General features: G+C 40.6%; 1 long non-coding RNA gene across 1 annotated transcript; it reads left to right on the top strand.

The window, feature by feature from the left end:
* The first annotated feature begins 385 nt into the window (after nt 1-385).
* On the top strand, nt 386-13,339 carry LOC106010925 (uncharacterized). The gene is made up of 3 exons (XR_001184614.3): nt 386-674; nt 12,138-12,292; nt 12,388-13,339. It is a non-coding gene; the product is annotated as an uncharacterized LOC106010925 (long non-coding RNA).
* The last annotated feature ends 350 nt before the right edge of the window (nt 13,340-13,689 follow it).

Here is a 13,689-nt window from a genome sequence, read left to right as displayed (position 1 = left end):
AGCGGGGATTTAAAGATATATTTGTATAGCCATACTCAGAGCAACATTAATTCACAATTGCCAAAAATTGGGAAAAACTCAACTGTCTACCAATAGATGAATGGATAAACAAAATGTACTGTGTGTGTATGTACACGTATGTGTGTGTGTAATTTGTTCATTTTTTAAAATAAAAGTAGAATTCTGATACATATATTATAGCATTAATGAACCTAGAGAACTTTATGCTAAGTGAAATAATCAAGTCACCAGGTACAAATACTATGTGATTCCATTTACATGAGGTACTAAAAACTAATCAAATTCATAGGGACAAAAGTAGAAAGGTATTGGTTAGTAGCTGAGGAAGGAGAAATGGAAAGTTACTATTTAATAGGTACAGAGTTTCAGTTTGGGATAATGAAAAAGTTCTGATAGTAATGGTTGCACCACAATGTGAATGTCTTAATGTTACTAAATTGTATACTTAAAAATGGAAAAATGGTTACACTGTTAAGTTTTATGTCCCCTGTTTTTCACTACTGTTTTTTTTTTTTTTTTTTTGACAGTATGTTGCCTCAGTATGTTGCCTTAGCCAGGCTGGCCTTGAACTCCTGGGCTTGAGGGATCCTCCCACCACAGTCTCCTGAGTACCAAGACTACAGGCATGCACTACTATGGGAGCTCAAATGCAAGTAGGTGTGGTAGTTGGTTGGTTTTGTTTTTGTTTTTGGCAGTGCTGAGGATTGAACCCAGGGCCTGGTACATGCTAGGCTTCTTAATACAATTTTAAAAAATGAATACATGAAGACTTCCAAAGAGACATGTTGGCAAAGCTACTTTTAAGGGAGAAACGTTACATACACTTTCCCAAAATTGCCAGAGAATCTCTGGAATTCAGGAGTCTCCTCTCACAATTGTCCTCTTCTTTATGAAAAAAGACCAAAATAAAAGTTACGTGTCTCATCTGCTATGAATCTTAGTATGTATCATGGCCCCAATGCATAGGAAATCAGATAAAGAAACAACTCAAAATGTTGAGAAAATGAATGACTCATTATTGGGTAATATATAAACTATTGCAGCTCAGTTTTCAGTTCTTTGCTTTTAAAGTAAACCAGGACTAAATAAGTTGTCAGCTAAATTTAGGGGGAGAGTAGTGGTGATCCAACACAGAATCCAGGGCTTGGCACATGCTAGGAAAACACTTTACCACTGAGCTACAACCCCAATCTCATTTGTGATTTTTTTAATGAATAGCTCCAAAGAATTTTTTTAAATTTCATAACTTTGCTTTAGCAAAACTCTTTTCCCAAATCAGTTAATTAAGTGAAAGTCCATCCTTTATAATGATTTAAATTTATAATGAAAAAGTTTAGATGTCCTCTTATAATATATGAGTAGATGTCATTTTTCATAATTATTTTAGAAAACGTCCAAGCAAAAAAATTGTTGAGCTAGTTGAGGGTTTCATGTTTTTTCCTTTCCTTCTCAATCACCAATTTCTTCTGGATTTCTTCCATCAGCAGATGATCTTGCTTTCTATTACACTGAGATAATTAAAGCAATCAAGAAAATCCCCCACAAATCTGTCCACCCATTAGCACCTGTACACATCCTCCTATAGCCCTCCTGTTCTTGGAGATGAACCCTCAAACTCAACTGAGCCCCCTCTGCTGGCACCAGCACTCTCCCTCCTTGCTTGTTCCAGGACATTGCCCACCAATTTGTCTCTCCTGCTTCATCCATTTCCTCCCTTTATACAGTACTGAGCCATTCCTATCAGTACACAAACATGTACTGATCTTGAAAACAATAACAATATGCAATATCTACTTTTCCTTTCAGTGACTACACAGTTCCCTCCATCCCTTTATATATAATTTATAGCAAAATTCCTTGAAAGTCTTGCCCATTCTCAACTGTTTAACTCCTCTGTCATACCTACAGTCCCTTTTGCACTACCATTGTTCTCACTGCTGTCAGCTGTGACCTGTGACTTGCTACCTCCCTTGTCAGTGGAGAGGCTGCATCCTATTAGTCTCACCCACAGCAGGTGGTGTGTTTAACAACCACTGTGTAGAACCATTTCTTCAGTGACCTCTCAGACACACACTCTCTGGTGTTTCTTTCTGGTGGCTTCTTCATAGTCTCCTTTGCTGACTCTACCTCAGCTGTCCATCCTCTAGGAACAAAAATGTTTCAGAGTATAGTCCTGGACCTTAGATGATCTTTTCTCTGTATACATTCCTGTGTCACATCATCCAGTCATGGCTCTAGCTACCATCTTATCTGCTTGGTCCAGGTATCTTCTCTTTCCTTCCAGAGTTATTCTCCACTTTTCTCCACCTGGTTTCTACTTAGGAACTTGGATTCTGTGTGCTTTATCAACAGGCTTGTGTACCTTCTGGCTTCTCGTTTACTGTGTCCAGTGATAAGTGGGGGTAAAGATACTGAAAGAAAAGAGTGACATTGGGCTTTTGTTTCCTTCTGCGAGAGAACACTTCACCAATGATGATTCTTCCCAAGGCCTCCTTCTTCGCTGAATTTTCCGCTTCCAAGTTTCACTAATAGTTTTTTTCCCTGTACTTTGATATTTAAGGCAGAACTCCAGGATTCTACAGGCTTTTGTGTTTTCCTGTACCTTCCATCTCTAAAAATAGTCTTTTTGTAAATAATCCCTCCTCAAATGTTCCTAATTTGAATATTCCATTGCTTTCTGTTAGGCTCCTGAATGACACAATGCAGATAACTTCCAAATATTCAGCTTCATTGAGAGTCTTGCTTCCGAACCTGTCTTTATCCAGCTATCCACTGACTGTAGAACATCACCTTTGAGATATTTAATAGAAATTTCATCCTGATCTCCAGTACAGAGCTCCTGGCATTGTCCCTGCAGCCTCTTCCTCCCTCATCCTTCCCATCTTGGTGAACAGCAGCAGCATCTTCCTGTTGGCAAGGAACCTCCTGGACTAAGCAGCCTTTCCCTTCTTTCTCACTTCACACCAAGTTTGTCAAAAAATCCTATTGGTGCTGCTTTCCATTGACCACTTCTTACCACCCTATTGCTACAACTCTGGTGCAAGCCACTGTCAGTCTCATCTGGATTATTGTAGGGGCCTCATAGAAGGCCCCTCTTCCCCCTCCCATGCCTCCATCATCAGTTTTCAACACCGGAGTCAGTGAAGTCCTGTTGCACACAATCAGGACCCATCACTCCGAGGCCGAGCAGAGGCCTTGCTGTGATCCATGTGAATGGGGACCTTGTCTCCCCCATGACTGAATCTACACCTCCTCCCTTTGTTGTCTCCTCTCTCAACTCTGGACTCCTCAAAGTTTTTCAGATAGGCCTCAATGAGCCTATGCACACTTTTCATCCTTCTGCCTGACATACTTTTCCCTAGATAGGCATATAACTGGTTTCCTCTTTGCCTTTACACCTTTTACTTATTTGTTTTTTCATTTATTTATTTTACCTATTTACTATTTTACTTATATATTTTGTTTAGTGTTTTCTCCCTACCAGAATGTGTGTTCCATGAGTGCAAGGACTTTGCACTTTGGGGTAATGTCAGACATATGAATGAATAAAACATTAAAATGGCATAATTAATGGAGGCATACTGTTTTACAAGTATGGAAAATGCAGTATCATAAAAATATCAATTCTCTCCAACTGATCAATAAAAATCCCAACAGAGTTTTTCAAAGAACTTGACAATTTGAATGTAATGTATATTGAAGAGCACAACCTAAGGATAGCTCTTGTAAAGAAAAATAAGGCAAGAGAATCTGGACTTCCAGATATCAACACTTTTTCATAAGTTATGTAATTAAGACAGTATTAAAATAGGACTAAGCAAATTAACAGTAAAAACAAAACAGAAAACCCAGAAACCGACCTACAAATATGAAAACAATATAAGGTGGAGGTAGTTTTATAATCACTAGAGGTACAAGGAAGGATATTCAGTAAATCATGTTCAATTGGTTATCCACAGAGAAAAAAATAAAATGGATCCTTAACGCATACCATACCCAATTCCCAGTAAATTAAACAGCAAAACTTTAAGAGTTTAAGCAGAAAATGGAAGAACATATCTTCATGACTTTGAGGTAAGGAGGGACTTACCAAAAGACAAAAAATGCTAACCATAAAGAAAACACTGATAAATCTGTCCAAATGAAAATGAAAAATTTTTATTCATTTAGAGATTCTATAAAGGGTGATGTATGGGAGGGAAATAGGGGGATGAATATAATAAAAATGTTACATGCCTGTATGAAAAATGTTTAAAAGGAACATTATAAGGAACATGAAAAGAAACACCACAAAATAGAGAAAGATATTTGAAACAAACAAAACTGGCAAATGATTATTATCTAGAATATATGACAAAGTCCTGAAAGTTTGAATAATATGATTTATCCCAAAATGAAAATGGACCAAAAGCTTGAGCAAGCTTTCACAGAAATAGAAACATAAATGACCAGCATTCTATAATATGCTTGATCTTGGTAGTAATAAAAAAAATTCAAATTTGGGTACTAATGAGATTAAGCATGAAATGTAAATTACTAGATTTTTTTTTTAATTCAGAAATATCATGAAAAAAGAATGAGTGAGGATGTGGAGCAAACAGACACTCACATACTGTGGCTAGAAATGTGATTGTACCATTCTTGGAGAGAGCAATGAGGTATTTTCCTCTAATGGTGACCCTTCATACATGCATCAGAAGACTTGTGTAAGAATATTGATAGCAGCATTGTTTGCAGTAACAAAAATTAAACCACTTTCTCAAAGCAACATAATTTTAAGAAGCTAAAAATAACTCATGTCCATTGATAAAATAAATGAGTGGATTTGTAAGAATAAATAAATTATATTTATTATTATTAATATGATGGACATATGTAGAATATTCACACAATATACAGAGTCTGCCAAAAAAGTGTATACACACTTCAGGAAAAGAAAAATTTGTATAAATATTTTGATACTAAATTTATTGAGACATCATGAGATTAGTACAAGTTACCTTTGGCCTCTACAATTACAAGAGGTGCTCAAAGTGGTGGCCATGAGCTCCCAGACATTCCTTACCATGGGGAATTGCTACTTGGGTAACCTTGGTTATTGAGATTGCTGCACGTATATTTTTTCTTTTCTTTTCTTTTCTTTTTTTTTTTGGTACTGGGGATCGAACTTGGGTCCTTGTGCTTGCGCAGCAGGCGGCAAAACCATTGAGCTAAATCCCTGGCCACCACGTATTTTCAATTTCTTCTCTAAGGCCCGGCAGTGTAGTGGGTTTTCTGTGATATATGACATCGTCTAGGGTCCTCCATATGAGGGTAACACTATCTATTGAAGAAACATACTCTTTTTCTTTTCCTGAAGTGTGTATACATATTTTTGGTGGACTCTGTATCTTACAATAGGGGAAATGAATGATCCACAGACACACACTGGCTTTCTGTCCAGTCTTACCACAGGCCTGGGTTCCTCATGTCTGGCACATCATGTGGCTCAGTGCCACCCTGGAGACAGCCACTCAGTCCTGGAATGTGTGGGCTCCAGGACAGCCCCATCTCTTTCCTCTTAAACTCAGGTTCTGACTCATCCTGCTTCTGGCTCCATCGACCAAATTGTCTTTGGACCCCACTCCCAAAGCAGACTCTGTGTGTGTGTTGACTTCCATGTAGGAGAGGAAGAAGGAGGGAATGGGCACCAGGTACACAGCCACTGTCCACTCCTGCTGCTTCATGCTTTTGTCTCTTCTAGCTCACTGCTGACTCCTTGAGAGGAAGGGACCACATCGCAATCCTGTGCATTCTCACAGTAAGGTGTCTGCCACATCTCAAGCATGCAAAAAATAATGAACAAAAGATAAGCATAATGAAGAACTCATGGAGGGGGGACATGCCTGTAATCCCAGCACCCTGGGAGGCTAGGGCAGGAAGATCAAAAGTTCAACCCTAGGCAACGTAGTGAGGCCTTCTCTCAAAATTTAAATTTTTTTAAAAAACTGGGTGGGGATGGGCCAGGGATTTAGCTCAGTGGTTTTGCCGCCTGCTGCGCAAGTGCAAGGACTGGAGTTCAATCCCCGGTACCAAAAAAAAAAAAACAAAACTGGGTGGGGATGTAGCTCAGTTAAAGGCCCTGGGTTCAATCCTCAGTACAAAAAATAAAAAATAAGTAAAATAGCAGAGCTTCTTACCAGCCCCAACATGTTCCCTGGTATGAACAGATAAGGAAATGATAGATGGAAACTAGGAAGTAGAGGTAGGGGCTGGTCTGAATGGCAAAACAAAAGCTTGCTGGCCAGGTGCAAGGACCTCCCCTGAGGAAGTGAGCTGAGGTGATTGGTTATGGATGCCACTGGCTTCTAATGAAAAGGCCCTGGCATCCTCAGAGGTACCTCTGTAGTGAGATGGTATGTGCTCTATCTTATAAGCACAGCAGAAGGTTTTGTTTTCTGGTAGTGAATGCCTTGCCATCCAACTGGAATCAGATTTTTGGCAGCAGTGCCTTTCAGTAGCCTTTCCAGCTTGCCTTCCTCTCAAGCCAGTACTGGATGGGCTGAGTGGCACCTCAGAGCTCATGCACCAGTGCCCTGGGGCTCCCCCATTTGCCCCTGTTTAAGAGATTAGCCTAGTGCTAGTGTCTCATATCCCTCTGGTGATGACTCACTTATGGCCCTGTGTCTGAGAAAGAGCAGGAAATTCAGAGAAACTCAAATTATTCCTGACTTACAGTTAAAATCCTAAGATCTGACCAGTGTATCCAGATTGTTTCAGGACCAAAATTGGCCCTCATTCCAGCCTTCATTCCACAGTGACCACATGCAGATGTGAACTTGTGCATTACACAAAGGCTCTGGCTGGGGAGGGGGCTGCATCCAATCTGTACTCTGCTCACCAGGCTTGGGAGTGGGGTTACATCCTGCATCTGCCTGCAGGAGGGGCCATTTTCTTCTCATGGAGGCACCTAGCTTGCCAAGCCAGGTCTGAACCTACTCAGAGCAGTCCCTTCATCTAACTGGCACAGAAAGTCCAGTATTGCCCCCATTCCGGTCTGTAGGATGGACCTAAACGCCTTGGACAGATCTGAGATTGTTCTTGCCTCAAAAGGAAATGCGCCAGAGGCTTTCTTACTGGCAGTGAGACCATAGGAGATGCTTTGTCCTCCTTGATCCAGTTCCTGTAGAAGGGCTGGGATCCTGACCTATCTTCCTGGTCTGTCCTCCAAGCCTTGCTCATGACTATCAACATCTTCCTGGTTGCTGTCTGTCTGCCAAGCATCCTCTGACCCACTGATCACCCTGTTTACTGGGGCCGTGGCTAGCTGCTCAGCCTGCTCTCCATCTGCTCTCTGGCTCCTTGCCTGGCTGTTTCCTGGCTAACAGCTTAGTCCTGAACTTCCATTTGTTTGTGCCTAGGCTCCTGCCTGGTTGCTGAGACCATCACTGAATGCAACTGGTCCAAGTATTCAGTCTTGAGATTTGGCTTTAAAATTTGAAGGCAACTAACAGCAACCTCTGATCTGGACAAGGAGGATTGCTTTCTGTGGGGAGAATGCCTCTATCCAACCCAATAAGACACCTTTAGGCACCCAGACCTGATCCACTTGGCATGTTGTACCCACCCCTCTTTAGAGATGGCCCTCTCTTGTACCCTGCTGTATCCCTGACCTTGGACTTTCCAAACTCTAAAACTATGAGAAAACAAATATTTACCATTTAAATCACCAGTCTATGGTATTTTGTTATGACAGCCCAAGCTGACTAAGATGCTAGGAGAGATGATCTTGTCAAAAGCCTGGGAGAAAAGATTATACTTTGTGAAATGTGCTGAGTCTACCATGCATCCTGTTCCTTTGTGTCTAGCCCCACTTCTTTGGGAAGATTTGAAGAGACCACTCACTTCCCTTTCCTCCAGCAATTCATTCTGGCCACCTACTCAGGCCAGCATATGTCTTGATCTGATTCCTGTAGCTCAGCCTCAAGTGCTTGTCTTAGTTGCCTCAGCTGTACTGGCCCTTCCCTTGTGCCCCTCCCCACAAGGTGATCCTGGTGTCCAGGCTGTCTCCCCAGGGCAGAGGTCTTTATGCTTTCTTCTGTGCTCCACAGCACCAGATATAACTCTGGGGACATGTTACAGTCAGTCAATGTTGGGTAATTGAAGGACTGACTGATTGAAAGCACATTTTATAAAGTACTGTTTTACAAAGACTGCTATAATCCCTCTTGCACCAGAATCTTATTGGGTGTCTTCTAAAATGCAGATCGTGGACTCTACCACACACTTAGTAAATTAGAACTTCTGGGAGTAGAACTCTGGAGTTTACCTTGTGGTGAATGAAAGATGGTCACAAATTTTTGACACTCTCCCATCGAGAGGTGGGGGTCTCTTTCTCTGCCTCTTGAAACTGGCTCACAGCTGCTCTGACTGCTGAATGATGCTCTAGCCAGTTCCAGGCTTAGTCTTGGTCTCTTGAGACCCTTGGGCCATCAAGGCAATGTAGAGAGATCCTAAAGGAAGCCCAGCTGAGCCAGCTTCATAGTCACCCCTCCAATTTGCCAGGCATGTAGGCAAAGGTGTCTTCATTCCACCAAGATGGGACCAGCCACCAGCTGCATACTAGTGGGTGACCTCAGTCAATCATATGGAGCAGAAGAATCACTCACCAGAGGCCTGCCAGAATATCTGACCCACAAAGTCAAGAAATGTAATAAAAGGGCTACTTTAAAGCCCCTACATTTTGGGGCAATTTGTTACATAATGACAAACAAGAATATGCAGATACCACAAATTCTCCAGATCATATTTACATGTCCTACAGTGTAAGAGTTATTGTTGTAAATGAAACTGACATTTAATAAGTAAAATTTAATTTTAAAATATAGGAAGCGTAATTTATTTCATGGTGTGTTGTCTACATGTCCTACAGGAAGGAAGATATGGTAAAACAAAATCTCATCATTTATGTTGTTGGTACTCATTTCATTGGACAGCAGTCTTCTGTTCAAAGCACAAACAAGAGAGGGCCTCCATTTCTCCTGAAATTTTCGAGGCAATCAGAGTGCCACAGACAGTGTTAATAAACAGTGTCACCTCAGTGGAATAAAACTCAGCTTTGGCTTCAAAATGTAGTGAGCCCTGACAACATTTGGTTTGGACCAGTTTCCTTAGTCTGTGTTTCCAAGGCTAAAACTCAGATGATTTTTTTAACATTTTTTTTCTGGTTTGTCTCTTGGGAGTGAGTGTATTTTAAGACTAAGCTTGTGGGTTTCTTTCAGGTTTCAAAATGAAACCTTTAGGCTTGTAAGTCACATGACTGACCACTGCTTTTGCCATAGTTTTGGATAAAAACCACAGGACCCTACAAATGGCCACTGGGATTAGTGATTTTTGTTTTGGTTTCTCAACAAGGCAGTTTCAACAAATCTGCAAAATTTTTACAGACTCAGCAGAGATCTGTGTGAAATTCAGCATCTTCCTTGGATGCTGCAGCTCAGCCTTGGTGGGTTTGGATGGACCCAGTGCTTAAAAATGGAACTCTAAAAGCATGAAACCACATGAGCCAAAAATATTTTTCAAAAATGAGTTTAACTAAGCTGAAGCTGCCGGGATGTGTGCCCTCTCTTTACAGACAAGTAAATGTGCACCTTCCAGCCCCATCCCAACCTGCACGTGGCAGCTGCGCAGTCACATGCTGAGCGGAGCTGTGTCTACAGCAGAGCTCCAGCCTCTGCCTATCAGAGGTGGAAACACAGTTCCAAAAGCTCAACAATCCAAGTCTGGCAAGGAATTGTTCCTACCATTTATTTTTATTTTGTTCATCTGGATAACAAGATGCCCATATGGTAGTATCACTTGAGAATAGCTGACAAATAAACATAATCACCCTTTAAGCCAAATAACAGGTCAGTCTGTGGCAGGGCTGGATCAATTTTGCTTAAGGCTCTCATTAAAAATACAGATTCCCAGGCACACCAGCTGAATCAGAATTTCTGGGTGGGAGCCCAGGAATCTTTATTTTTGATGAGTTTTTTAAATGAGTTTCTCAAATGATTGTACACATCCAAGTTTAGGAAATACTTTGGTGTTTAAAAAATATGGCACTTCTGCTTCTGGCTGAGATGGAGTAGCAGGGACTGCATTTGTCTTTCTGCTGGAAGCAACTGCAGTACTGGGCAAGAGTCTGAACAGCTTCCACACCAGGGGAGATCGGGAAACACAAGGCCTCACCCTTGACGAGGAACAAGAGAGGTGAACCTAGGGAGCTGTAGCTGTGATGCAGCCAGAGGGGCCCGGATTCTGGGAGGGCAAGATGTCCAAGAGTCACAGGGCAGATGCCAGAAAGGGAGAGCTGGACAGCACTCAGTGATATGACAAAAGCAATTTGTAAATAGAGATTACTGGAAGGTATTTTATTCTGCAAAGGATTTGTATTCATTTCACTGAAAAGTCTCACACAGAAAGGGCTGAATAGCCCAAGACTGACCTTGCTTTCAGTGCAACACTGGGCAGCACAGGGAAGGGTCAGAGAAGGATGTAGATGCTACTGCTTTGGATTGACTCCAAGCAGAGGGTGAGTTTGCTACCTGCTCCCTTTTCTGTTTTTGAAATAAAGATATTGGCATATTTTAATATGCAGAATATATCTGTAGGAAAAATCAGAAATTTCTGTGGCACATTAGTTGTCTCTGAAGAACAAGCCTAACAAGCTAGAATGGGTGTAGGGAAGATTGTGTCTACTATATACTTTTTGTACCACTAAAATTTTGCGATGTGTATTGGCACCCGCTATAATCTCAGCTTCTCTGGAGGCTGAGGCAGGAGGTTCAAAAGTTCCAGGCCAGCCCAGGCAATTTAGTGACTTAATGAGACCCTGTCTCAAAATAAATGAAAGGGCTGAGGATGTAGCTCAGTGGGTAAAGCACTTACCTAGCATGCATGAGACCCTGGGTTCCATCCCCGTTCCACAAAAAGAGAAAAAGAGAGAGAGAGAAGAAAGGGAAAGGAAGAAAGAAAAAAATCTTACAATATTCAAGGAAATGTATTTCCTTTTTAATAAAAAAGGTAGTTAAAATATAATATTAAAAAATGAATTACCTTAGGGATTTCTTTAAATATTTAATCAAATTTTATTTGATTTTTACAAACTCACCTATCATATAATGCTTTAGGAAAGCACTACAATGTAAAACAATTGCTACAATATGCACTCATGTAATAGTTTATTCTATATGTCATTTACAATTTAATTCATCTTTTATTCATTTGGCATGGAACACTACACCAAAAAATGACAACAAATTGCATTGTTACTGTGTTTTAATGTATTTGAAATATGAGTTTTAAAATTACTTCATTGTTTTTGGGTTCTGGCATAGTCCCACACAGTCCCCAGCTTCAATTGTCTACCTGCATCACATTCCTGCAGTTTCTGAAATCTACAAAATTAGCCTATGTGAGAGTTCTCATTGTCAGAAGAATAACAGTCATGCCGTGCATAATGATGTTCTAGTCTACGAGAGACCACACATGTGTATGACAGTGGTCCCATGAGATTATAATTGTGCTGGAAAATTTTTATTCCCTGGTGACGTTCAGCATAGCACTTGTAATACTTTAGCACAGTCCATTACTCATTGTACGATGCATTTCGATGACATTTCCTTCATGGCAGTGCTGGGGGAAACAAATATCTGAGCTGCCAGTTGTACTTTTGTACAGCACAGATAATTATGTACAGTGTGTAATATTTGATGGTGACAGTAAACAACTTTGTTTCCTGGTTATATATTTACTGTATTATACTTTCATCATTATTTAGAGTATTCTCCTATGTATAAGAAAAAAGTTGACTGTAAAACAATATCATCTCATGTTCACTACATCCTTGATTATGTTATTTTTCTTGTGCTTAAGCTGGTGCTGGTTTGTCCCACATGGCCCTAGGCTCCTGTATACTATATACATGCAGCACAGAGCCTGGGCGTGTCACTGGTGATTCCATCTAAGTTTGGGTGAGTTCCCTCTACAGTATCTGCACAAGGACAAAACTGTCTACCAATGCATTTTTCAACCCCTCCATCTTTCGGTGATGCGTAACTATATTTCTCAGCCCACTTTTTCTCTATTTGTAGGTATAAAATAAAAAACAGCAAGAGACAAGACTATGGATGGAATGTCTTCTCCCTGTGAGCCAAGGCCAGCACACAGGCTGTAAGAACATACAGGTTCATGAACACTTGGACCTGGGATGACACTCTCCAAAACAGGTGCCCACACCACGCTGCTGGTATGCTTTTTGTTCTTTTCTGACAAGTGGGGTACATGTGTTTTTGCTGTTAGACAAAGAAAATGACTAAATTTTCTAACATTTTTCTTGTATAGACAACAAAGATTTTGGAAGTTTAAAGAATGAAGAGGCCCAAAGAATAGGTTTAACCAAGGAATCAAAATCAAAACAGTGAACGTCCTATTCAAGTAACTGAGAAATCACATCTACTCTTACAAGCCACTGAGAAGCCGAGGTGTTTTCTCTGCCCACATACCCTCCTCTAGGATACGTGAGACCATATCCTTGACTCCTAAATTCTTTTTCAAAAATAGTGGTAGAGGAATGTATGTGTTTGCTTAGATCAGCACAAACCTGGGGGATGCACAGGAAACTAACAACACATTCGCTTATAGAGGGGCAGTGAGGGAATTGGATTGATGAGCACAGGCTTCTCAACACACTTTTATATTTTTGTGTTATATTATGTGAATGTATTGCCTATCTTTAGAATTAAAAATGTTCCTCAAAATTTCTCTCTTTCTATGACACCTTTATATAACAAGCCTAGGCCTGGGTTGAGTGGATTGAAGCACAGTTGCATTAACCAAGTAAAAATAAGAAGAAGACGCCGAGGATTTAGCTCAGTGGTTCCACCGCCTGCCTTGCAAATGCAAGGACACAAGTTTGATCCGTGGTACCAAAAATAAATAAATAAATAAATAAATAAGAAGAAGTTGAACCCCAGACCCCACTAGCTTCTCTAGTTATCAATTTAGGGGAAAAGAGATCTCCAGAAATTGTCTAGTTGATCTCTTTTCTCCTGCCATTTTCCATGGCCTATATCAGATGAAACTATAGGTTTTTAGAATTTTTTTTTAAAGTAATTCTACTTTATGTAGCTTTTCCTTTTGGAGACATGGTGAGCATCTCAGTACAGAATTACCTGTGTATGTATGAAGAGAAAAGAGGTGAGCAAAACAAACAGGATTCTGGGAAGATGTGTGTGTGTGTGTGCACGCGCGCGTGTGTGTGTACACGCGCGCGTGTGTGTGTACATGTGTGTGTGTGGGGGGGGAGATCTGGGGAGATGGTAGAGAAGGACTGGAGGTATTTCCCAGTGTAAACATTAGAGGTTTCATTTTTGCAAAGCAGCTTTTCTGGTGAAATATTGCTGACTGTATTTGGATGTTGATAATATAATTCAGTCTCCTTTGGGCATTGTGGGTACACTATGATTTTCTTGGTTGAAATGCCTCTTCTCTACCTCAGAATAGTAGAAAGACTGAATAATTTAATATTGGACACTTTCCCTTTTGGGGAATGATTTAAGCACTACCATATGTCTCCTTATTTTGTCCTTCTACTGTCTCTCATGAACCACTGGGCTTTGGAAATACGGAAAACAAACACAAAGA

Source organism: Heterocephalus glaber, unplaced genomic scaffold, assembly GCF_053883595.1.
Source record: "Heterocephalus glaber isolate CG9 unplaced genomic scaffold, H.glaber_assembly_v1.0 deba00001543, whole genome shotgun sequence".
In the NCBI taxonomy this organism is placed as follows: Eukaryota; Metazoa; Chordata; class Mammalia; order Rodentia; family Bathyergidae; genus Heterocephalus; species Heterocephalus glaber.
This window is presented reverse-complemented; position numbering and strand designations above follow the sequence as displayed.